Raw genomic sequence first — 26,125 nt, 5'->3', positions numbered from 1 at the left:
AGTGCAGCCTAGATATCAAGTGTTATGAAACTTTTTGTCACCCACCTGTACCAATCAGACTGAGAAGAAAGCGAGTCCAAATTACATTGTCATCCAGTTGTGAACCGTGTTTGAAATTTGAAGTCTCTGGCACATCTAAAAGTCAGTTTAAAATGAATTGCAAAATTTGTACCAGACAGACAGATAAACAAAAAAGTGACCTAATAAAAACATGGGAAAACAATATGCTCCCAACGTTGCGAATGACAGCATACTGAAGTTGAGAACCATCATGTATTTTCCGTTTTCTTTATTTAATGAACAACAAATATCATAAACCGAAATTTTTGTTTATAGCTTAAGGTAACCACTATAAACTGTCAGCTTGCAGTTTTGACAAACCAACGACCACTCATGAGAGTTGTGAAGGTTGCCTTAAATAAGCAAAACAACGTAATATGGATGGTTCTCAACATACAATGTGTGTGAGGTGGTGGAGTCGACTCCCTTGCATGGCCATCCGTATCCCAACATTGTTCCACAGAGTGCATGTAGCTCTACACACGCACTGCGCAAGTGTTTGCGTACATTGGATGCTGAAGAGTACTTTTAACGAGTGTTAACTCCTCCCTGTCCACCTCATGTTGCAATGCAACGAGGGAAAAACCTGGTGCCTGAATGCATCTGTATGTGGCTCAATCACTCTTGCAGGTCACTCATAATACCAGTGGACAGTGACTGGTGTCCTTTGAAATTAGAAGAATCAGGACAGATATAAGAAGAAAATGTACCGCTCTGTGATCCTTGTTCGCTGCGGAATGATGGCCAACGACAAAAGAAGCAAACCGACGATTTGCGGTAATGGACACCAAAACAATAGGGTGGGGTCTGAGAGAGAGGAATTAGAGTTTTACAAATGTTGACCCAAATATTAAATTAATATTAAATATTAAATTAATCTCAGACCCCACCCTATGGGGAGAGAGGAAGAGTTTTAGTTTTAGCGAATCAAAATTTACGAAGTAAATAAGCGTTTTTTATTTATCTGTAACCATTTTCCACGCAACAGTGAGAACATGGATTTTCTTGAATTACAGCGCCAACTACCAAGAATCAAAACAAATGTTTAAGAGAAAATGTACGTAGTTTTTTTATGTAGAATATGATTCTGCAATTAAAAATGGGGTTCCCATTTGAAATTTTAAAGTTGCCTCCCAGGGTGCTAATTTTAGCACCAGCAGATGTCCCCCTCGAAAATATTCAACTTTGGATCCTACACATTTCTTCGTGTGAAGCTAATTTTTCGAGTTATTCTGGTTTATCAACTTCAAATTTACACCCTGTATGTAAAGGTTGTTAGTGGCACCAAAGTTAGTGTCCAGTCCCTGGCGAATCAGACAGGAACTGAAACTGACGGTAGTAAAGCAAAAGCTGAAATGCCTAACTCCATTTTCAAATGTTCATTTACAAAGGAAAATCCAGGAAAATTTCCCCATTTAATCCTCGTGCCACTGGAAAGATGAATGAAACAAATATTATTGTCTGTGGTATCGAGAAACGGCTGAAATCGTTAAAACTGAACAAAGCTCGAAGGCGCGATGGAATCCCTGTCAGTTTCAATACTGAATTTGCGGCTGAGTTAGCCCCTCTTCTAACTATAATCTATCGTACATCCCTTACACAAAAAACCGTGCCCAGTTCTTGGGAATACTCACAGGTCACACCTGCCTACAAAATGGGTAGTTGAAATGATCACATCACGACTGGCCCGATCTCGTAGAATATGTCTGGTCGTATGTAGTAAGGATAAAAGAACAGACGCGCAAAATTACAAACCTGTATCCTTGCTACAGAATTCTAGAACTTATTCTCAGTTTGAATATAATAAATTGTCTGGGGACCGAAAATTTTACGTCTACACGTCGGTACGGTAGTGCAAAGCACTGCTCGTGTGAAACTCAGCCTGCCCTTTTCTCACATGCTATCTTGCGAACTATAGATGAAGAACAACAGGCAGATTAAGTACTTCTATATTTCCTTAAAACATTTGACACGTTGCCCCACTGCATACCGTTAACGAAGGCACGAGCATATGGAAGAGGTTCCTCGGGCATGTGAGCGGCTCGAATACTTCACAAGTAACAGAAGCCAGTACGTTGATCACGAAGGCGAGTGTTCCTCAGAGATGGCCCAGGGAAGTGTGAAAGGACGGCTGGTATTGTCCTGTTATTCTCTGCATACATCCATCACTTGAGAGGGTGTCTGACCATTAACCTGCGGCTGTTTGCTGTGGTACAGGGGAAGGTATCACCACTGGGTGACTGTAGGAGAATGCAAGATGACTTGGAGAGCATTTCTTGTTGGTGCGATGAGTGGTAGCTTGCTCTAAATGAGGAAAAGTGTAAGTTAATGCAGACGAGTAGGAGAAACCATCACGCAATGTTCGGTAAAGCATTAGTAATGTCCTGCTTGACACAGTTACATCGATTAAATATGAAGACGTGACGTTGCAAAGCGGTATGAAATGGTACGAGCACGTAAGGACGGTAGCAAAGAAGGCAAGTGGTCGACTTGGGTTTGTTGTAAGGATTTTACGAACGTGTAGCTCATCTATAAAGGAGACAGGGCATAGAAGACCGGTGCGACGGATTCTTGAGAATTGCTCCATTGTCTGGGATCACCACCTGGTCGCATTAAAGGAAGACATCGAAGTGACTCAGGGGCAGACTGCTAGGTTCAGTCAGCGTGTAAGTACGAGGGTTGTCCAGAAAGTAAGTTCTGATCGGTCGCGAAATGGACACCACAGTGAAAACCCGATGAAGCTTTGCACAGACATGTTGGGGAGTGTCTCTAGTATGACCGTCGATCAAGACGCTCTTCTCAGTTGTGAGCGCACTGTGAGCGAGCAAAGGTGCCTAGAACAATGATGTCTCCCGCCAAGTAGGAGGGCCCACTGGGAGGCTTCGCCTTAATGAATGCAGCCTACCTAACACAACTGCCACACACTTCCTTCTTCGTGGCAATTCTCAGCCGCGCTCTGCAGGGGCAGTGAAGACGCTCCTGCAGCCTTTTCGATGGGAACTGTTCGATCACCCACAACACAGCCCTAATTGGCTCGTCCTGAGTATCATCTCTGTTCACGCGAAATGCTGAATACGAAGACAATACTTGGGCGCAGGCTATGTGGTATAGACCATTGTAAAGAATTATCGGAAAGCACAGGCAGCTGCCTTCTTTGACGATGGTGTTAAAATTTGGTATAACGCTCCAACAAATGTTTAAGTCAGAGTGGCGAGTATGTAGGGAAGTATCTGGAAAGTGTAGCTAACTCTTGCAAATAAAATGTTTCTGATTTTCACTGTGGTTTCCATTTAGCGACCGATCGGAACTTACTTTCTGGACAAACCTCATATTACGAAGATACTTTGGGAAATGGAATGGGAGTCCCTGGAGGGAAGAGGACATACTTCCGGCAAAGTGCTATTGAGAAAACTTAGAGAAACGGCATTTGAGGCTGACTGCAGAACGATTCTACTGCCGCCAACGTATATTTCGCTTAAAGGCATGTAGGTGAGATGAGAGGAATTATGGTTCATGTCGGAGCATACAGACCAGCGGTCGGCAACTAGCGGACCGCGGTCCAGGTCCCGAACGTGGAAGGTCAAAAACTGGCTCGCAAAAAATATTTTGAAAGCATAAATTAGTACTCAAATTATTTAAAAAATATATATATAATTCTGTAGATACAATTCGCTTGAGCGCCACTCTTCTAATTTTTTCTAGTGGTGTACAATTAATTCTGAATAATTAGAATTCTTAATGGTTAGTTATAGCTAGATTAAATATACAGTTGCTATGCTGTGCAGCGTAGGGGGGGGGGGCGGGTTCATTGAAGAGCGTGGGCCGATGGGAGCAAGCTGTCCCGCCGGCGCAGCGTGTTGTGTCGATCCACAAAGAAGGTCTGCACACACGAAAGCGACACGAGAATTTTATTTACTGAACGACAAAATTTTGTAAATAGATTTTAAACTCTGACAACCTCTATTAAATCGGAGAAGGTATGTTCATCTAAACACCATGCGCGGAGAAGATTTCTTCAAGACTTTTATGACTTCATGACAACATCAAACATTAGTTATGATAAAATGGTGTCTTTTTCAACTGACGGGGCTCTAGCGATGATCGGAAAAGGACTAGCAAAAAGAGAATCAAAGATAAGAATGCTGGGCTACTATCTAATCAGCTCATAATTCACTAGGCAGCGCTTTGTGGAAAACTTAGTGTAACTCTGAAAGAAGTAATGGACAGCTAGATCAAGTGAACTAATTTTTGAGAATTCGTTCTACTCTTCAGCACAGACAGTTTAAATAGTTTCTTTCTGAGTGAGATTTGGCGCATTCTGACTTACTTCAGTACAAGTTCATTGGCCAAGTAAACGTCAAGTGTAAAAGAATAAGTAGCAGCCTTATTAGAAAACTTGGATTCACAAGAAGCAAGAAACCATTTGGAGTTCCAAGCAAACGAACGCAGTACGCTCGCTGTGGCATTTTTCAAACACATTCCGAAACATTTCAATGCGATCAATACCGAGCTACAAGAAAATGGGAAATTAAAATTTGATCTGATATAAAATGTGTCTTTTACCCGTCGCAAGCCAGATATCTCTGAAAAAGACATTGCAAATTAAGAATTTTTTTCAGTTTCCAACAATTTTTGAATAGAAATAGACATTTCAGTATTCTCAAATATTATGTCAGCTCTTAAGAAGGAATTCGCAGCAAGTCTCCAAGACTTTGTACATATATGGAAGATGCCGTGATTCTTAAAATCGCCTTTTGAAGTTTCTCCAGAGGTAGAATGGAGAAATATGGCTGTGAAGTTGCTCTGCCTTTCAAAACCTTTTCTCCAAATGGAGATAACAGACTCGGAGGAAGACGTTCCCTTGGAAACACATAAAACCGCATCTGCTGAAGAATTGGGGAGTAAACATGTCTAAAAAAAAAAAAAAAATGAAAACTGCAAAAAAAAAAAAAAAAAAAAAAAAATTAGCCATATACCTGACTTCTATGTTTGGCTCCACATATATTTGCGAAATTTTATTTTCCGAAATGAATTTTTTGAAGAACAAGTATCACTCAAGATTAACAGCCGGCCACCTTGAAGAAACTATTCGCATATGCTGCTCCCCCCGTGAAGAAACTGGCTCAAGGCCGCAAATACAATTTTTCCCTTTGATTTCTGATACAAATATGGCTATCCATTGTGTTTCATGTTATTGTGCGAATAAGAATTAAAATAAAAAATTAGTAAGAAATATGAGATTTTTCTTTTGGACCTCGATAAAAATTTTCGAAAGTATCCGGACACCATTTAAAATTACTTGCCGACCTCTGATATACACTCCTGGAAATTGAAATAAGAACACCGTGAATTCATTGTCCCAGGAAGGGGAAACTTTATTGACACATTCCTGGGGTCAGATACATCACATGATCACACTGACAGAACCACAGGCACATAGACACAGGCAACAGAGCATGCACAATGTCGGCACTAGTACAGTGCATATCCACCTTTCGCAGCAATGCAGGCTGCTATTCTCCCATGGAGACGATCGTAGAGATGCTGGATGTAGTCCTGTGGAACGGCTTGCCATGCCATTTCCACCTGGCGCCTCAGTTGGACCAGCGTTCGTGCTGGACGTGCAGACCGCGTGAGACGACGCTTCATCCAGTCCCAAACATGCTCAATGGGGGACAGATCCGGAGATCTTGCTGGCCAGGGTAGGTGACTTACACCTTCTAGAGCACGTTGGGTGGCACGGGATACATGCAGACGTACATTGTCCTGTTGGAACAGCAAGTTCCCTTGCAGGTCTAGGAATGGTAGAACGATGGGTTCGATGACGGTTTGGATGTACCGTGCACTATTCAGTGTCACCTCGACGATCACCAGTGGTGTACGGCCAGTGTAGGAGATCGCTCCCCACACCATGATGCCGGGTGTTGGCCCTGTGTGCCTCGGTCGTATGCAGTCCTGATTGTGGCGCTCACCTGCACGGCGCCAAACACGCATACGACCATCATTGGCACCAAGGCAGAAGCGACTCTCATCGCTGAAGACGACACGTCTCCATTCGTCCCTCCATTCACGCCTGTCGCGACACCACTGGAGGCGGGCTGCACGATGCTGGGGCGTGAGCGGAAGACGGCCTAACGGTGTGCGGGTCCGTAGCCCAACTTCATGGAGACGGTTGCGAATGGTCCTGACCGATACCCCAGGAGCAACAGTGTCCCTAATTTGCTGGGAAGTGGCGGTGCGGTCCCCTACGGCACTGCGTAGGATCCTACGGTCTTGGCGTGCATCCGTGCGTCGCTGCGGTCCGGTCCCAGGTCGATGGGCACGTGCACCTTCCGCCGACCACTGGCGACAACATCGATGTACTGTGGAGACCTCACGCCCCACGTGTTGAGCAATTCGGCGGTACGTCCACCCGGCCTCCCGCATGCCCACTATACGCCCTCGCTCAAAGTCCGTCAACTGCACATACGGTTCACGTCCACGCTGTCGCGGCATGCTACCAGTGTTAAAGACTGCGATGGAGCTCCGTATGCCACGGCAAACTGGCTGACACTGACGGCGGCGGTGCACAAATGCTGCGCAGCTAGCGCCATTCGATGGCCAACACCGCGGTTCCTGGTGTGTCCGCTGTGCCGTGCGTGTGATCATTGCTTGTACAGCCCTCTCGCAGTGTCCGGAGCAAGTATGGTGGGTCTGACACACCGGTGTCAATGTGTTCTTTTTTCCATTTCCAGGAGTGTATAATGATTGTATAGCCTCCAATGGAATATTATGCCACTCTTCGATCAGAACCTCTTCTAACTCCGAGCGAGGCGGAAATCTGCTCAGGAGTCTGCGCTCCAATACCGCACACAAGGGTTCGACGACGTGAAACTCCGGGTACTGTGCTGGCCAAGGAGGACGCTGCAGCCCTTTTGAAATATTCAGGCCGATATAATTGAAGTAAATAATAAAAGGACTCTGAATAATATTATATGGACATAAACGACAAATTAATTATGAAAATGTATTAAATTAGCTTCAAAGAAAGGCTATATCGATTGCAATGTAATAAAAAAGACATTATTTATATTAGATGAGATCGTAGTGCATATCGTTCTCGAAACTAACATTATTATCTTTGTCATTATATATAAGAGAAAAAAAAAAGATATTTAAAATCACTTCGAGTCAGATCATTTCTTCTGCTGTTTGTAAGGTACGCTTGCTATTATGAAGCGGTAGCATTTATTCTATTTGTTATCGCACGTAGCGAATAATTCAAGTGTGTATTCTGTAATTAGTGGAAACATATTTACAAAAAGTGAGTGCATTGTGTTACTTAAAGAAACCATGCAAACAATTCTTCCTGAATTAATAACTGCAAGAAGTTAGTTAGCGTTTTTTCAATCTCTGCGAAGCGAGCAGCGGTCGTCTTTGACTGGCAACAATTGGCCGCCATTACGCGGCGTATTTAAATTTATTTTTTTGTGTTACATATCACCACAGCTGGAGCAGAAGGAATCATTTCAAGTTATTCGATTAACTAAAGTGCAAAGCTTCAATAACTTTATTTCGTCAAAAAATGCATACTTTCAAAGATACGATTTATTCTACGTCAGTGAATTTAGCCTGCATTACATTTCGCCAGAAGCATTTGAAATAATTTGTAGGGAGCCTGGCGCTCATTTGAAACATAATTTAATATTTATCTTTGGCCACCTATATATATATATATATATATATATATATATATATATATATATATATATATATTATTGGTGTTTTGCCCTTAAAGAGCGCATTTGGACTAAACTACATGGCCAGTTCCTTTTGCTGCCTTCCTTGCTGCCCAAACTTCCCTCATTCGCTCGCTGTGTTTCTGTTTCCGGTCCTCTGTCCATGCTTCTTGACGGCTTTGTGTCTTCGGCTTCATCTTGATTGCCTTTTTGGTTGCCCATATTTCCTTCATCTTCTGGCTGTGATCTTGCTTGCGTTCTTCGGTCCATTTTATACCTGTTCGTTTGTAGCATTGTATCTCATGTAGTTTACATTTCTTAATGATGTTTCTGAACTTTATTCTGTCGTTTATTGTGTCTGCTGTTATGTTGAGCTGGTTCAGGTCATTTTCTACCTCTGCCACCCATTTGTTGTTTCTAGTGGTTACCCAGTCAAAGATCTGTTTGGTCAGCCTGTGTGATGGCATTCTGTATAGGTGTCCATAGAATTGTAGTCTGCGTATATATATATATATATATATATATATATATATATATATATATATACTCCGGGAAATGGAAAAAAGAACACTTTGACACTGGTGCGTCAGACCCACCATACTTGCTCCGGACACTGCGAGAGGGCTGTACAAGCAATGATCACACGCACGGCACAGCGGACACACCAGGAACCGCGGTGTTGGCCGTCGAATGGCGCTAGCTGCGCAGCATTTGTGCACCGCCGCCGTCAGTGTCAGCCAGTTTGCCGTGGCATACGGAGCTCCATCGCAGTCTTTAACAGCGTGGACGTGAACCGTATGTGCAGTTGACGGACTTTGAGCGAGGGCGTATAGTGGGCATGCGGGAGGCCGGGTGGACGTACCGCCGAATTGCTCAACACGTGGGGCGTGAGGTCTCCACAGTACATCGATGTTGTCGCCAGTGGTCGGCGGAAGGTGCACGTGCCCGTCGACCTGGGACCGGACCGCAGCGACGCACGGATGCACGCCAAGACCGTAGGATCCTACGCAGTGCCGTAGGGGACCGCACCGCCACTTCCCAGCAAATTAGGGACACTGTTGCTCCTGGGGTATCGGCGAGGACCATTCGCAACCGTCTCCATGAAGCTGGGCTACGGTCCCGCACACCGTTAGGCCGTCTTCCGCTCACGCCCCAACATCGTGCAGCCCGCCTCCAGTGGTGTCGCGACAGGCGTGAATGGAGGGACGAATGGAGACGTGTCGTCTTCAGCGATGAGAGTCGCTTCTGCCTTGGTGCCAATGATGGTCGTATGCGTGTTTGGCGCCGTGCAGGTGAGCGCCACAATCAGGACTGCATACGACCGAGGCACACAGGGCCAACACCCGGCATCATGGTGTGGGGAGCGATCTCCTACACTGGCCGTACACCACTGGTGATCGTCGAGGGGACACTGAATAGTGCACGGTACATCCAAACCGTCATCGAACCCATCGTTCTACCATTCCTAGACCGGCATGGGAACTTGCTGTTCCAACAGGACAATGTACGTCTGCATGTATCCCGTGCCACCCAACGTGCTCTAGAAGGTGTAAGTCACCTACCCTGGCCAGCAAGATCTCCGGATCTGTCCCCCATTGAGCATGTTTGGGACTGGATGAAGCGTCGTCTCACGCGGTCTGCACGTCCAGCACGAACGCTGGTCCAACTGAGGCGCCAGGTGGAAATTGCATGGCAAGCCGTTCCACAGGACTACATCCAGCATCACTACGATCGTCTCCAAGGGAGAATAGCAGCCTGCATTGCTGCGAAAGGTGGATATACACTGTACTAGTGCCGACATTGTGCATGCTCTGTTGCCTGTGTCTATGTGCCTGTGGTTCTGTCAGTGTGATCATGTGATGTATCTGACCCCAGGAATGTGTCAATACAGTTTCCCCTTCCTGGGACAATGAATTCACAGTGTTCTTATTTCAATTTCCAGGAGTATATATATATATATATTACCTTTCTTGTGTTTCACTTAATCATAATAATAATAACCACAGAAAGGAAGGGATAATATAGTTGTGGAACAACATTTGAATCATGGGGTGCACCTGATCAGCTAAAATGTTCACATAATCGTTGGCTGTAACGGGGCATTTGAGAGTAATGAAGGGACCAGCAGAATACTGTAATATGGCTGCCCACACTATCACACTTCCACCTCCATGCTTAACCGTTGGAATCAGCAATCAGGACTGAGGGCTTCTTTTAGCGTTCTCCAGACGTCAAACCGGCCCTGTGTTGCAAATAATAAAAACGTTGACTCGTAGTGTAAGTAGGCTGTTTAGGTTTTCTTTATTGGTAACGCCACCTCTGTATAAAAATCACTGGATGTGCTGTGTGCAGTCTGTGTCTAGTTTGCATTGTTGTCTGGCATTGTAGTGTTGGGCAGCGGCAGCTGGATGTGAACAGCGCGTAGCGTTGCGCAGTTGGAGGTGAGCCGCCAGCAGTGGTGGATGTGAAGAGAGAAATGGCGGAGTTTTGATATTTGTAAGAACGGATGTTATGAACTCCTATATATATTATGACTTTTGATGATATTAAGGTAAATACATTGGTTGTTCTCTATTAATATCTTTCATTTGTTAACTATCCCTATCAGTAGATAGTGCCTTCTGTAGTTTGAATCTTTTATTTAGCTGGCAGTAGTGGTGCTCGCTGTATTGCAGTAGTTCGAGTAACCAAGATTTTTGTGAGGTAAGTGATTTGTGAAACGTATAGGTTAATGTTAGTCAGGGCCATTCTTTTGTGGGGATTTTTGAAAGTCAGATTGCGTTGCGCTAAAAATATTGTGTGTCAGTTTAAGCACAGTCGTGTATAATTGTTTAAAGGGGACGTTTCAGTAGGACCATATGAAGTGTTTCCACTGGTCAGCAGTCCCTGATTTATGTTCACGACACCATGTTTTACGCTTCTTCACTTCGGTTGTCGTCCCTAATGGTTTCGGTATATAGCAGCTCGTCCACGAATATTCGCTTTGTGGAGTTTTCGGCGAACAGTATCGATAGATACGGGCTCGGAGATGGCCGTTGACCTCTGCAGTCACTTTAGCCGCCGTAGTTGTGTGTTGTTTTGACACAATTCGTGTTAGCGTACGACTTGTATGTTGATTTGCACTCACTGCTACGTTTACACGATGATGTCTTTCCGTGTTTTGTGTAGGCTGTCATTACTGCTGCTCTTGAAACATTCAATAAGTTGGCTGTCTTGGTTACTGATGTTCCAGCTAATCGGGCCTCCACAATCTGCTCTCTCCGGAACTCTGTTACACTCCTGGAAATTGAAATAAGAACACCGTGAATTCATTGTCCCAGGAAGGGGAAACTTTATTGACACATTCCTGGGGTCAGATACATCACATGATCACACTGGCAGAACCACAGGCACATAGACACAGGCAACAGAGCATGCACAATGTCGGCACTAGTACAGTGTATATCCACCTTTCGGAGCAATGCAGGCTGCTATTCTCCCATGGAGACGATCGTAGAGATGCTGGATGTAGTCCTGTGGAACGGCTTGCCATGCCATTTCCACTTGGCGCCTCAGTTGGACCAGCGTTCGTGCTGGACGTGCAGACCGCGTGAGACGACGCTTCATCCAGTCCCAAACATGCTCAATGGGGGACAGATCCGGAGATCTTGCTGGCCAGGGTAGTTGACTTACACCTTCTAGAGCACGTTGGGTGGCACGGGATACATGCGGACGTGCATTGTCCTGTTGGAACAGCATGTTCCCTTGCCGGTCTAGGAATGGTAGAACGATGGGTTCGATGACGGTTTGGATGTACCGTGCACTATTCAGTGTCCCCTCGACGATCACCAGTGGTGTACGGCCAGTGTAGGAGATCGCTCCCCACACCATGATGCCGGGTGTTGGCCCTGTGTGCCTCGGTCGTATGCAGTCCTGATTGTGGCGCTCACCTGCACGGCGCCAAACACGCATACGACCATCATTGGCACCAAGGCAGAAGCGACTCTCATCGCTGAAGACGACACGTCTCCATTCGTCCCTCCATTCACGCCTGTCGCGACACCACTGGAGGCGGGCTGCACGATGTTGGGGCGTGAGCGGAAGACGGCCTAACGGTGTGCGGGACCGTAGCCCAGCTTCATGGAGACGGTTGCGAATGGTCCTCGCCGATACCCCAGGAGCAACAGTGTCCCTAATTTGCTGGGAAGTGGCGGTGCGGTCCCCTACGGCACTGCGTAGGATCCTACGGTCTTGGCGTGCATCCGTGCGTCGCTGCGGTCCGGTCCCAGGTCGACGGGCACGTGCACCTTCCGCCGACCACTGGCGACAACATCGATGTACTGTGGAGACCTCACGCCCCACGTGTTGAGCAATTCGGCGGTACGTCCACCCGGCCTCCCGCATGCCCACTATACGCCCTCGCTCAAAGTCCGTCAACTGCACATACGGTTCACGTCCACGCTGTCGCGGCATGCTACCAGTGTTAAAGACTGCGATGGAGCTCCGTATGCCACGGCAAACTGGCTGACACTGGCGGCGGTGGTGCACAAATGCTGCGCAGCTAGCGCCATTCGCCGGCCAACACCGCGGTTCCTGGTGTGTCCGCTGTGCCGTGCGTGTGATCATTGCTTGTACAGCCCTCTCGCAGTTTCCGGAGCAAGTATGGTGGGTCTGACACACCGGTGTCAATGTGTTCTTTTTTCCATTTCCAGGAGTGTAGGTCTTTCATTGCACTTCGACCTCGGCCTCTGAATGCAAATACGAAGTAGATTAGATTAGATTAGTACTTGTTCCATAGATCATGAATACGACACTTCGCAATGATGTGGAACGTGTCAGGTTAAAAAAAAAGGTGTCTATACAAGATATTACATTAGACAAAATATTACATGACACTCAATATTTTTTTTTTATTTTTTTATTTTTTTTTTTTTTTTGCGCTACTCATAAAACCTGCACTGATGTCTGGTCCGTACTGAACACGCACAGTCCAGCGCGACACGTGCCTTACCTGTATTGCTGACCGCCAAAGACAGCCATCCCATTACTACCACTGTTCACGTTATTTTGCCTGTATAACGTCCGACGCCTGCCTCATAGCCACCAGTGGAGCGCCGTATTGCCGCGCACTTCTCCGTCCCAGTCTAACCTCCGCCCTGTGGTCCTACACCGGCGATGAAATGATAATGAGTCTATTTCCGCACAGGCGCTGACGTCACTTGCATGGCATTGCTTATCGAAATTCGATAGCAACGAACAGGCTGCAGACGGGGGTTCCGACATTTCCAATCAATACACGGAACGTATCTTTTGAAGCCGATAGAGACCGGTTGTCAGGGGGAAATCACCCGATCCGAATTACAGTCCAGAGAGTTGGTACGAGGGGCTTTAAACGAAATTGAACTGAATGTTGTAGTACACGTTAAAGTGACATAGATGCACCACACTATTTTTTAAAATAGGCACCGAGTTTCCGTAACTAATGGTCCGAGCGTTCTGCGAATCGTTTAATTCGTCGGCGATAGAAATCCGCTCCTTCGTGACGGAACCGTCCGAGAATCGCTTTGTGGGCGTCCTGATCGCTGGATGTTCTCTCAGCTTTCCGGGAAGATGGCGCTAGCGTGGTCCAAGATATGGACTTCCTGGTTAGCCTCAACCCCGTCTGCGCATCGTCCTCGGTCACATTGTTGGCTCAGTTTCACTATGGCTGGCGATTGCATTTTTTTCACATTTTTTTATTCCACAAAAACAGTAACAAAAATGGCTAGCTTACAATGAAATGACATAAATAAGGTGACAGGTAATTGCAGTCATGAAAGAATGAGGAATGATACGCAGTCTTTAGCAGTAGCACACATTTAGCACCTCCACTGTGTAATGGTTCTTTATTTGCGAAACCATTACCACCCGCCAGCCCAATTTTTCGATACCGTAGATTAATGAATATTTTTCTACGTAATGTCTCATATTTTTCACTCTGTTCAAATTTGGTTTCATTTTTATACATAGGTACTTCGATATTTTGAGATGTTGAAATCGATATAATATCTAGTGTGAATATCTTTGTACTTATTGTTATCTTGGAGGCTGGCTTGTGACTTTTCCCGCGGAAGCGTACAGAGTAGTCAAGTTTTTGTGTTGAATATGAACAGTCTTGGCTTTGTGTTGGAAATTAAAAGATGAGTCTGAGTTGTGGACGATGAAAAATGCTGTGAGTTTTACTAAGAGCAGTAACGGCTGCGAAATTGTATGATGAAGTAATGTTTTGAACATGCGAAAGTATAAAAAGTTTAATAAACGTGAATTTTTGTGAAAAGTAAGTGTCAAGAATTTTTTTCAAGTGACCATTGTTTGAAAAAGTATGAAGCACTTTGCAATGAAAAACATAAATCATCAAATCAATCCTGAAAGATTGTCTTCGTAAGTTCTTCAAGTAGGTGTAATTAACATCCGTGTGTCTTCCGCACCAACAGCGACAGTCATGCTACCTAGACAACAATTTTAATTACGAGCCAAAGCCAGAGCGAGATCTTCGTTGGATTGCAAGTACAAGATAAGTGATATTATTGTTAATTTTCTTCATGGACTGTAATCAATTGACGTAGCAGTACCTGCCACATTAAAGACCTTTTAGTTGCGCAGTAAAAAGAACATACTTTGAGTGCGCGACGTGATAATTTTTGAACTAATTAACTGTTAGTGGAGGTATTGTTATAACTGTCACCTTCAACTGGTGGCAGTTCAGCATGCATATTTTCTTCTTCTGCAGCCTGAGGTTTCTCATCATCATTTCCCAGACCCAAATTAATCATCCAGTAAATCCTTGATGTGTGTTCCACCCAGGGTAAATTACGTGGACAGAAGAGCAGTCCGGAACAGCAACATTGCAAAGTCCTTCACTGCCCCCTTAATTTTTGTCAGTCCCAGCCTTCTAGACGCATCCATAGGGAGTTCAAGATCTTCCTTTCTAATAGACCCCAGATGTTTGCCGTCATATTCTTGTATTCTGCTGTACTATTTATTTATTTTTCATGTGTGACTTACAGGTGAGGTTAGGGTCGGGAACGTGACACAACCCATCCCCTCTCCACGAGGAATCCAGCTCCTAACCTATACCCATTCTCTTGAAGACAATTTGGAACATGTTACCACATTTCTTATTGTGATTCTGATACTTAAGTGTTTTATCGAATTCATTTTCCATATACATCTTGTATTCAATATGTTCATCCCCCCAATATTATTAAAAATGTAACTTGTATATATGCCCATTAACCAAATCACTGCGTTATTTTTTGCCTGAGGGTAGTAACTTTTTTCTGGTCCGAAGAAAATGTTAGTCGGTACATTGTTTGCTGAAGTTTTTGTTATTTGAGCAATTTTCTCCCTGGTCCACCTCCAGTTGATAATCTGATCTCCACATGTGTAAGGATGAGGCACACTATCAACGAGGTTGCATTTGCTGCAGAGGTTAGTGTCACTTAAACCGATGTCAAACAGACGCTCATTAGTGCTGATGATGTTATTGACTACCTTGTACCAAGCTGTTCTCACGTCAGACGAAAGAACATCACTACTGATGTTTTTTCAGGCCACATTCTATGCTATTCCAGCAAAATTAGTTTCTACGTTACTTTTCCTTTCAGATTTCCGTCTTTCGGTTAAAATCACCTTTGCTGTAACGTTTTTGGAGTTTGAAAGCTTTTTGCTGAGATAAAACTCCCTAATATGTTTTAGTTTAAAACTTATTTTTTGTATATGTTTCGGCGGCACTGCACTTTCTGCCCTGACAATGTCGTATAGTTTTGCTGTAATGCACCCTGGATCGTTACAAATTATGCTTGATGTTCGTTTGACATACAGTACCATCGCTTTAGACTTGATGTCGGTTAGTCCCATTCCTCCATTGCTTGGATCCAAAACTGCTGTCTTCACCGGCACTCGAAACAATTCCCCTTTCCACAAAAACTTTGCTAAGGTGGACATGATCGTCTTCGCCACCTTTGATGGAATGGGGAGAACCTGTCCTATGTAGTAGGCCTTGGATAAAATATACGTGTTGATAAACAGTATTCTCTGGAACTGATCTATGCTACGTTGACAGTTTTCAATCAAAGGTCCCTTGATTTTTCTTGCCACCTCCCACCAATCCATTGCTATCATTTTTAAAAGGGAAGTTGTCAATGCTATTCCAAGAGCTTTGTGTTCATTAATATGGTTCTCCCACTCAATGCGCAAGTTAGCAAGCCGCTTTATATTTAGAAATTTACTTTTGTTTTCATTTACCCACGCACCTGATGCGGAACAGTATTTTGCAAGTACCATCTCTAGTTGTGTTACATCTTCTTTGTCTCTGATGATAACGCCTACATCGTCCGCGTAAGCATCTACCACGGTCTTTGTTCCTTGAATGGTAATGCCTGTCAGTCTGTGCTGTGGCTGTCTCAGGAAAGGTTCCAGCGATATAACGAACAGGAGCATGGATAAGGGGCTTCCTTGGGTAACACCCCTTTCTATTTCAATTTGTTTTTATCAGTTGACAGATTTGTGCAGTAACACCCATTGCCATGTTCTTGATGATGGTTTTTGGCAGGAAGTCCATTCGGCGCATTGTCTCTATCAGGTATTTGTGATTAATTTGATAAAATGCCTTATCGAAGTCTATGAAAAGCAGTCCACATTTTATGTTACTTGACTGCTTTAGCGCAATGACATCGCGATACAAAGCCGCAGTTTGTAAAATCGTCCTTCTAAAAGCAAAAGTCTGTTGTTAGCCTATGATATCAGCTGTGCATGGTGTAAAACGCTTGTTAATTACTCGAGCTACAATTTTATAATTCGAATTTGAAAGCGAAATCGGCCGTAGGTTGTTTATTTTTTTTTTTATTTTTTTTAATTTTTTTTTTTTTTTGTTGCAGCCTCCGTTCTTCGGGATCAACACGATTTTGCATCAGTCATCAGTCCCTAAGCTAACACACTACTTAACCTAAATTATCCTAAGGACAAACACACACACCCATGCCCGAGGGAGGACTTGAACCTCCTCTGGGACCATCCGTCGCTGACTCATACAGAAACTGTTTCAGAGCATTTTTTTTTTTATCAAACTACTGTATCCTGTTAATGTTTAACGTGGTAATCGTATATGACTGTAACATAGGGGAGTGACCTTTTTTCCCGCTAGTCTATCATTTCATGCCACTCCATGCCGGATACTTCCTGAGAATCTGACAGGAGACCACCGTCCCTGTTTGCATTAGAACCTTTCTTTTTACTTTTCTTGCGGTTTGCATTGACAGTGGCCTTCACCGAATGTCTGCTCCGCCCACCCCCTGAGTAGTTTTCCACCGACGGCGGCGTCGGTGAATCTGAGGGGCAGTCGTGTGCCACCATCTCATCTCGTCTGCCAAAGGCGGCGCAGACGCAGTTTGCAAAACATTCTTCGAATGCCCGGTCACTTCCATGATCACTTTCGTTTGCTGTTTGTATGTTATTGCTGTAAAACTCGGCTTCTTCGTCTTGGGATTTGGGCTGTTGTTGACAATCATTCGCTACCTCGTCGTGTTTGCTTTCAGTTGCATCCGCGGGTGAGTCTGTCTGCATTGATTGTCGTACGGGGATTGCAGCGCAGGGTTGTGGCGCCACCAAGACCAGCGCATTGCCATCTACTGGCGCGTCCAGCGCTACAGAATGGGACTGTGATGTCACTTCGACCTTTTCGGGTGATGGTGGCGTACTCGATTTGTCTGCTGATGTACTTGACTCAGAGTTTGAATCTATGCTGACAATATTGTGTGAAACAGTAGTTTCCAGTAAAATGGTTCAAATGGCTCTGAGCACTATGGGGCTTAACTTCTGAGGTCATTAGTCCCCGAGAACTTTGAACTACTTAAACCTAACTAACCTAAGGACATCACACACATCCATGCCCGAGGCAGGATTCGAACCTGCGACCGTAGCGGTCGCGTGGTTCCAGACTGTAGCTCCTAGAACCGCTCGGCCACTCCGGCCGGCGTAGTTTCCAGTACTGTTTTCTGAATGTCACTTATAGCTTTCAGTGACAGGTTGATGTCTTCATCTGTGCTACTGCCGTCACAAGTTCGACGTCTCTTGTTAGTGGCTATACTACTTTTTCCAGCCGGATTGTCTGCAGTGTCTTTCCTGAGTAAAGGTGGAAATGCTTCAAGAGTATTTTGTGGGCTGTCGTCCACATTCCCCGTAATGCTGGTAACTTCACCACCCGTCATCTGATTTTCGGTCACAAGATCAGCCAGTGTTAACCTTTTACGCTGCTGTAAATTATTCTGCAATGCAAACACCTCTTTTGGACAAGTGTGCCGGAGATGTCCACTTTCATTACATATGTGACAAGTCAAAGTCTGTCCATTGTAAATAACGTGCGCTTTGTAGCCACAAGCCAAAATATGAGAGGGAATGTTTTGTTTGACATGCATATCGACAGAAGGAACACCACTAAAGCATTGGAATCTATGCTGGATTGACCACCGTTCATTACGAATTTGCCTGATGTCACCGTATTTAGATAATACGTCTTTTAAGTAGCAGTTTTCTACTTCAGGGGGCAAATAAAGTACTCTGACTTGTTTATAATGAACATCAACATTTGAAACTGTAACTGTACTCACCGAATTATCACGATGGCGGAATTCAGCTTTCCCTTCAAATTTCTGCAAAATCCGTTCCAGCACCAACGGCGAAGGCAGCTTCACAAAAAAGCAGTATTGCTCCAAGTCATAATAAGCAGAGTGCGGCTGATCCGAAGTAATGCCAATAACGTCAACGATCCAGTCATGAATTTCCAGTGAACTTGGCTGAACATTACGAGTTGCTTCGACAAATCCAAATCTTAGGGTAAACTTTCTGGGAAACAGCAGTTAACAGCTCGCGAAAACAAGGAAACTGAAATGGTGCGTCACAATTTTACACAGCACTGTAACGCAGGGACTGAATATAAAGTCGTAACATCCAAACAGGAGTGCCACAGCGCCGCAAAAGCCGCTATTTGGTCCCAGACAAACTAAGCTTTTGGGTAATTGCTTGTCGAAAGGCTATGAGCGATAATGGACACCGCTCAAAGTACAATTGTCTGTAATACTACCATATTTTTAAATTATTTCGCAATGCGAACCAAATTGCGATCTCTGTTTACGTTGCTAAGCAGAGATACTGATGAGTTACATTTAGTCCGCATATCACGAGAATTGCGCGGAGAATTTGTGTGCAATTTAGGCGTGTTGCCGACAAGAACCGCATCAGCTCTGGAGCAGTCTACGTTTCGAGCTGCCGCGCCATTCCACTCTCACACCGTCATGCACCTGCCTGTATAATCTGTGTAAACATAGATTAGCGCAAACCATTTCAGATGAGCATAGCTCGAGGTTGTACCGAGACCTTCTCATCTGAAACAGATAGAAATAGGCCATTACTAACCAACATGCCACTTAGACTGTATTACTCATCTAAATGTAGCATATCACTACCCACTATACATTACAAATTATTCTTAACCACGCTCATTGTGTTACATTTTCTTTTTTTTTATTTTGCTTTGACATTTGCATTGTATGAATTATATTCTCATCAACTAGGTAGAAACAAATTATATGGAACCATTTTAACAACTGTTAAGCATTCAATTCGCTGTAACTACAGAGAAATCTTTATATATTATGTTCTTTATATTATTTAAAAAAGCATTAACAACTGTATACCAACAAGACTGTAACAAAGAGAAGTTTTTGCTATTAGATTCAGAAGCATCCGACCCACCTTACATTTCAAGGCGATGGGTTACTCTGTTCTGTTAATGAAATAAATAAATAAGTACCGAAGCAGAACCGTGTGCGCTGGAAATCCGCAACATGTTGTACTCTCTTCTGACAATACGCCCCTTCTGTTGCGCAATGGTCGTAGCGTGGGACGATAGGTGTAAATTACTTCCTTAAGTCCCCACCTACGTTGACTGTGGTGCGAGAGATTCCACTGTCAGTGGGGCGAGCATCAGCGGGGTTTTTGGAACACTTCCGAACTGCAGGACAGCTGGAATATGGTCTTTATCGGCAGTATTAGGAAGGCTTTCGCCAAATCCGAGCGTATTGCGGCATTCGTGGAAGCCAAATGGTTACCGGTGACATCGCAGAAACTTTTCTGGTCATTGGATCGCAAAATTAGGTACGCTGTTTCTGCAACTCGGCAGTATGGGTTGTTATCGACTGCAGACCAGGACGAACCGACGTGAACGTTAAAGCGAAAAACATGTCACACATGCTGCAGTTTCGATGTTGATTGGTAAAAAGATACCATGAAGAAATTCCTAGCGCGGAAAGCACTCGAGGAGGGTAGAAGACAGATTCGAAGGGTCGAGGACGGGAAGTGCTATCTGCAGGTCCTATTTTGTGGACGGATTGTGTTTTACTGTCATAGGAGCGTGCGATTTTCCGCTAGTAGCGTCTCTGTACCGATAGCTGATCCGCAGTTGCGACTTTCAAATCCTAGTGTACAGTTCTCTGCCCCAGGGTGTTATAACTGACTATTCGTTGGCACTTTTATCGTGCATTAGACAACTAATGTTCAGTTTTAGATGGTAGTCGTTAATGTTGTGACTTGGCAAGACAGCCAAGCCACTAGGAGAGGAAGCCGAAAGGCACGCGTTTAAGCTCACGCAGGCTTGCGTGAGGTCTGGAACAGGTAAGGGAATTTATAGTAGCAAAGACCGTAAGTAACTACTGGAATACTTAACTTTAATTCATAATTGGTGAACATCGGTCTGACGGTACATGTATCACAAGATAAATAGCAAATGATAATGGCGCCTTGCTAGGTCGTAGCAAATGACGTAGCTGAAGGCTATGCTAACTATCGTCTCGGCAAATGAGAGCGTAATTTGTCAGTGAATCATCGCTAGCAAAGTCGGTTGTACAACTGGGGCGAGTGCTAGGAAGTCTCTCTAGACCTGCCGTGTGGCGGCGCTCGGTCTGCAATCACTGACAGTGGCGACACGCGGGTCCGACGTATACTAACGGACCGCGGCCGATTTAAAGGCTACCACCTAGCAAGTGTGGTGTCTGGCGGTGACACCACAGTTAAAGAAACGAACTTGGCGAGTTTTGTTAAGGCGGGAATAATACAATTATTTGCGTAGAAGCTGAGGTGTTTAATTTTGTAGTGTCTTTGTGACTTTCATATGTGAGCTGTTGCGAATCAACAGCTGTGCTCATAGCAGCCTGGCAATGTGGTGCTTCCACAACTGTGCTCGATCACGTGGTCTCTGTGGGCAGTGAATCCAGCTATAAGACCACCCAGTTGCCGCAGTATTTGTTCTCCTGCTAGTGTTCTCTGTTTGCTGGGAGTCAGGGAGCACCCCCTGTGCTGGCGGTTACGTGGCAGTTTACTACAGTGCGCGGCTGTGGTCGGTTTTGTACAGACAGAGGGGCGGGTGGCGGGTAGTGGGGTAGGGTACGCCCAGTCGAGCCAGCTGTGTGACCACTTGGGTTGCTGTTGGGTTGGAGGACCAACGGCTGGTTCTTCAACGACACAAACAGCGTATCGCACGTATAAGAACACCGAAATTCCAGGTGTTGTTCTACACAAGCTATAGTATTGTCAAGCTGTAGTATTGCCAAAACATGTTATTTAAGAATGAGATTTTCACTCTGCAGCGGAGTGTGCGCTAATATGCTAGTTCTGCAAGGTTCGCAGCAGAGCTTCTGTAAAGTTTGGAAGGTAGGAGACGAGGTACTGGCAGAAGTGAAGCTGTGAGGACGGGGCGTGAGTCGTGCTTGGGTAGCTCAGTCGGTAGAGCAGTTGCCCGCGAAAGGCAAAGGTCCCGAGTTCGAGTCTCGATCCGGCACACAGTTTTAATCTACCAGGAAGTTTCATGTTATTTAAGGTTTCTTGAAGGCAGTGTTGCAACACCAGGTCACGGTATGTATCGTCACTAGCGTTTTGTTTGATATGCTGAATTTTGTTTGTTCGTTTTGTCATAGCAACATTGTTGGCTAAGCAGTGTTCTAATGACATTGTGGTCTGAGATGTTTGGAGATTTTCTTTCTGGTCGTTGTCTGGGTTGTGCATTAGCGCATTTGCCAGTTGGTGTAATATATTGCTTATACCTGTACAGAATGTGGATATGTTATTGTAATATTGATGTTTTGAAAATAATATGGTTGAGGAAGAAAGCAGTGCCCGTTTCGCGAAATTTTCGGACTTTTCCACCTATGAAAGATCGTTCTACAAGATGTCCAGGGCTTTTTTTTTAGCATTCATATATACGAGGTGCATTCAAGTTCTAAGGCCTCCGAATTTTTTTCTAATTAACTACTCACCCGAAATCGATGAAACTGGCGTTACTTCTCGACGTAATCGCCCTGCAGACGTACACATTTTTCACAACGCTGACGCCATGATTCCATGGCAGCGGCGAAGGCTTCTTTAGGAGTCTATTTTGACCACTGCAAAATCGCTGACGCAATAGCAGCACGGCTGGTGAATGTGCGGCCACGGAGAGTGTCTTTCATTGTTGGAAAAAGCCAAAAGTCACTAGGAGCCAGGTCAGGTGAGTAGGGAGCATGAGGAATCGCTTCAAAGTTGTTATCACGAAGAATCTGTTGCGTAACATTAGCTCGACGTGCGGGTGCGTTGTCTTGGTGAAACAGCACACGCGCAGCCCTTCCCGGACGTTTTTGTTGCAGTACAGGAAGGAATTTGTTCTTCAAAACATTTTCGTAGGATGCACCTGTTACCGTAGTGCCCTTTGGAACGCAATGGGTAAGGATTACGCCCTCGCTGTCCCAGAACATGGACACCATCATTTTTTCAGCATTGGCGGTTACCCGAAATTTTTTGGTGGTGGTGAATCTGTGTGCTTCCATTGAGCTGACTGGCGATTTGTTTCTGGATTGAAAAATGGCATCCACGTCTCATCCATTGTCACAACCGACGAGAGGAAAGTCCCAATCATGCTGTCGTTGGGCGTCAACATTGCTTGGCAACATGCCACACGGGCAGCCGTGTGGTCGTCCATCAGCATTCAATGCACCCATCTGGATGACACTTTTCGCATTTTCAGGTCGTCATGCAGGATTGTGTGCACAGAACCCACAGAAATGCCAACTCTGGAGGCGATCTGTTCAACAGTCATTTGGCGATCCCCCAAAACAATTCTCTCCACTTTCTTGATCATGTCGTCAGACCGGCTTGTGCGAGCCAGAGGTTGTTTCGGTTTGTTGTCACACGATGTTCTGCCTTCATTAAACTGTCGCACAAACGAACGCACTTTCGACACATCCATAACTCCATCACCACATGTCTCCTTCAACTGTCGATGAATTTCAGTTGGTTTCACACCACGCAAATTCAGAAAACGAATGATTTCACGCTGTTCAAGTAAGGAAAACGTCGCCATTTTAAGTATTTAAAAGAGTTCTCATTCTCGCCACTGGCGGTAAAATCCCTTCTGCCATACGGTGCTGCCACCTCTGGGACGTATTGACAATGAACGCGGCCTCATTTTAAAACAATGCACATGTATCAATCTCTTTCCAGTCCGGAGAAAAAAAATCGAAGGCCTTAGAACTTGAATGCACCTCGTAAACCTGCCTAATACTGTGTAGGGCCCCCGCGAGCACGCAGAAGTGCCACAACACAACATGTCATGGACTCCACTAATGTCTGAAGTAGCGCTGAAGGGAACCGACACGATGAATCCTTCAAGACTGTCTATAAATCCGTAAGAGTACGAGGTGGTCTGAACCGCATGTTGCAAGGCATCCCAAATAGACTCAATAATGTTCATGTCTGGGGAGTTTGGTGGCCATCGGAAGTGTTTAAACTCAGAAGACTGTTCCTGGAGGCACTCTGTAGCAGTTCTAGACGTGTGGAATGTCGCATTATACTGATGGAAGTGCCAAACGCAGTCGGAAGGCACAGTGGACGTGAAGGATGCAGGTGATGATCAGATAGGATGCTTATGTGCGTGTCACCTGTCAGAGTCGTATCCAGACGTATCAGGGGTCCCATGTCACTCCAACTGCACATGCCCCACACCATTACAGAGCCTCCACCAGCTTCAACAGTCCCCTGCTGACATACAGGGTCCATTGATTCGAGAGGTTGTCTCCATGCCCGTACATCCACTCGATGCAACTTGAAATGAGACTCGCCGGATCAGGCAACATGTTTCCAGGCATCAACAGTCCAATGTCGGTGTTGATGGGCCCAGGCGAGGCGTAAAGCTTTGCGTCGTGCAGTCATCAAGGGTACATCTGGGGGGCCTACAGCTCCAAAAGCCCATATTGATGATGTTTTGCTGAATTGTTCACACCCTGACACTTGTTGATGGCCCAGCATAGAAAATTGCAGCAATCTGTGGAAGGCTTGCACTTCTGTCACATTGAACGATTCTCTTCGGTCGTCATTCGTCCCGTTCTTGCAGGATCTTTTTCTAGCCACAGCTATGTCAGAGTTTTGATGGTTTACCGGATTCCTGATATTCCAGTTTCTTTGGTGCTTCAGTGTATATGTAGATACCACGCTCATTTCACGTCAGTGCTCATGCTGGTTTAACTACGTATTTCCCTCTCCACGTGCGAAAATGCGGCCTGTCCAATTAGTGTGAACTGCACAGTGGTCTCTCCCTTGGGAAATCTGAGGCAGTAAGCATGGCGTTGGCCGTCTGTGGCGAAACAAGCTACACGACCTGCTGAGGCGCGCTCTGCATCCCTTGTGGCCGTGATATTTATGACCCACCTTATCCTTTGACACGAATCTGCAAAGTGACTTTTAAAGAAAAATTATGAAAAGCAGCTCATCGTCTCCTCTCCATTCCAGGACTGTACTGCTACCGAAATGTATGTACATGCAAATGGAAAAAGGGATTACTTAGTATTGTATTCCAATCAGCCAAGTACACTTTCATTATCATTTGATATGCAAATTATGTGTGTTACACCCAGAGTGTGGCGTGTAACATATCGTTCGAATCATCTCATTGACAAGATGTGCAAGGACTGCCATCTTACAATATAAAATTCATGCTGGAGGTATGCAACCACTACAAGGCATTAGTTCTCCTTTCATGCCGACTGAGCCGCAAGTGTGAAAAGCAAGGAAAGACTTTATTGGGTGTGTGATGTGCTTCGGAATTTCTCCATTATTAGAGGTCCAACAGCGATTACTGCATGCAGGTATGGCGTTTCAAGTTGTATGTGAAACAAGCATTCGAGACTGTTTCAACTTGGTGCGTCTACCCGTTCCTGAGAAAAAGTCAGAGACAGAGAGTCAGATAAGGAACGACAAAAATATTTTTTCCCGTGTGATATAGTTACAGACTTACAGTTTCCGGACTCCTTCCTTTGGCTGTAATGTGGACACTTCCTTTCTGCGAAATTTCATGTTTCCACATCAACGGAAAGTACCCTGTAGCTTTTAAAGAGCGGATTTGCGAGTACCAAAAATAAGTGACAAATGTGGTGTCACCGCCAGACACCACACTTGCTAGGTGGTAGCTTTAAATCGGTCGCGGTCCATTAGTACATGTCGGACCCGCGTGTCGCCACTGTCAGTGATCGCAGACCGAGCGCCACCACAAGGCAGGTCTCGAGATACGGACTAGCAGTCGCCCCAGTTGTACGGACGACTTTGCTAGCGACTACACGGACGAAGCATCGCTCATTAGCCGAGCAGCTAGTTAGAATAGCCTTCAGCTAAGTCCATGGCTACGACCTACCAAGGCGCCATTAGCATTACATTGCATTTATCTAGAGAGAGTCTCACTTGTATCATCAAGAACGCTGTATATAAATGATGGATTAAAGTTAAGTATTCCAGCAGCTACGTACTTTTCTTTATAGCATTCATTACGTATCCTGTTTCAGACCTCACGCCACCCTGCGTGAGTTAGCGCGTGCATCTTGGCCGCCTCTTTCTATTAGTGTACGTAGTGTTGGCAAGTCTGCCGACACTACACATATTTGGCGACGAGGCTTAAAAGAGGAATTAGCGTTCGTATTGCTCTACTTTGCTTGTGTCATGGCTTCGCCACAATCTCCAGATGTACTGTCCGAATTTTATCACTTGCAGAATCAGCAGACACAGGCGTTATTGGATGCCCTTGAACAGCTCGTCCACGGTCAACGTGCAATGCAAAGCGATGCGGCAGCCGCCGCTTCACCGCTACCGCAGCCACAACATGCAGTTGCACCCCCATTTCGACCGTATGATGCGGCGATGGAAACATGGACGGAGTGGTCACGCCTCTTTCTATTAGTGTACGTAGTGTTGGCAAGTCTGCCGACACTACAACAAAAATGGCTCCATCATTCGACTATATTGACTTAGAAGCTTTTACA

The sequence above is a fragment of the Schistocerca americana genome, chromosome 7, assembly GCF_021461395.2.
Source record: "Schistocerca americana isolate TAMUIC-IGC-003095 chromosome 7, iqSchAmer2.1, whole genome shotgun sequence".
NCBI lineage: Eukaryota > Metazoa > Arthropoda > Insecta > Orthoptera > Acrididae > Schistocerca > Schistocerca americana.
Note: the sequence above shows the minus strand (reverse complement) of the source record.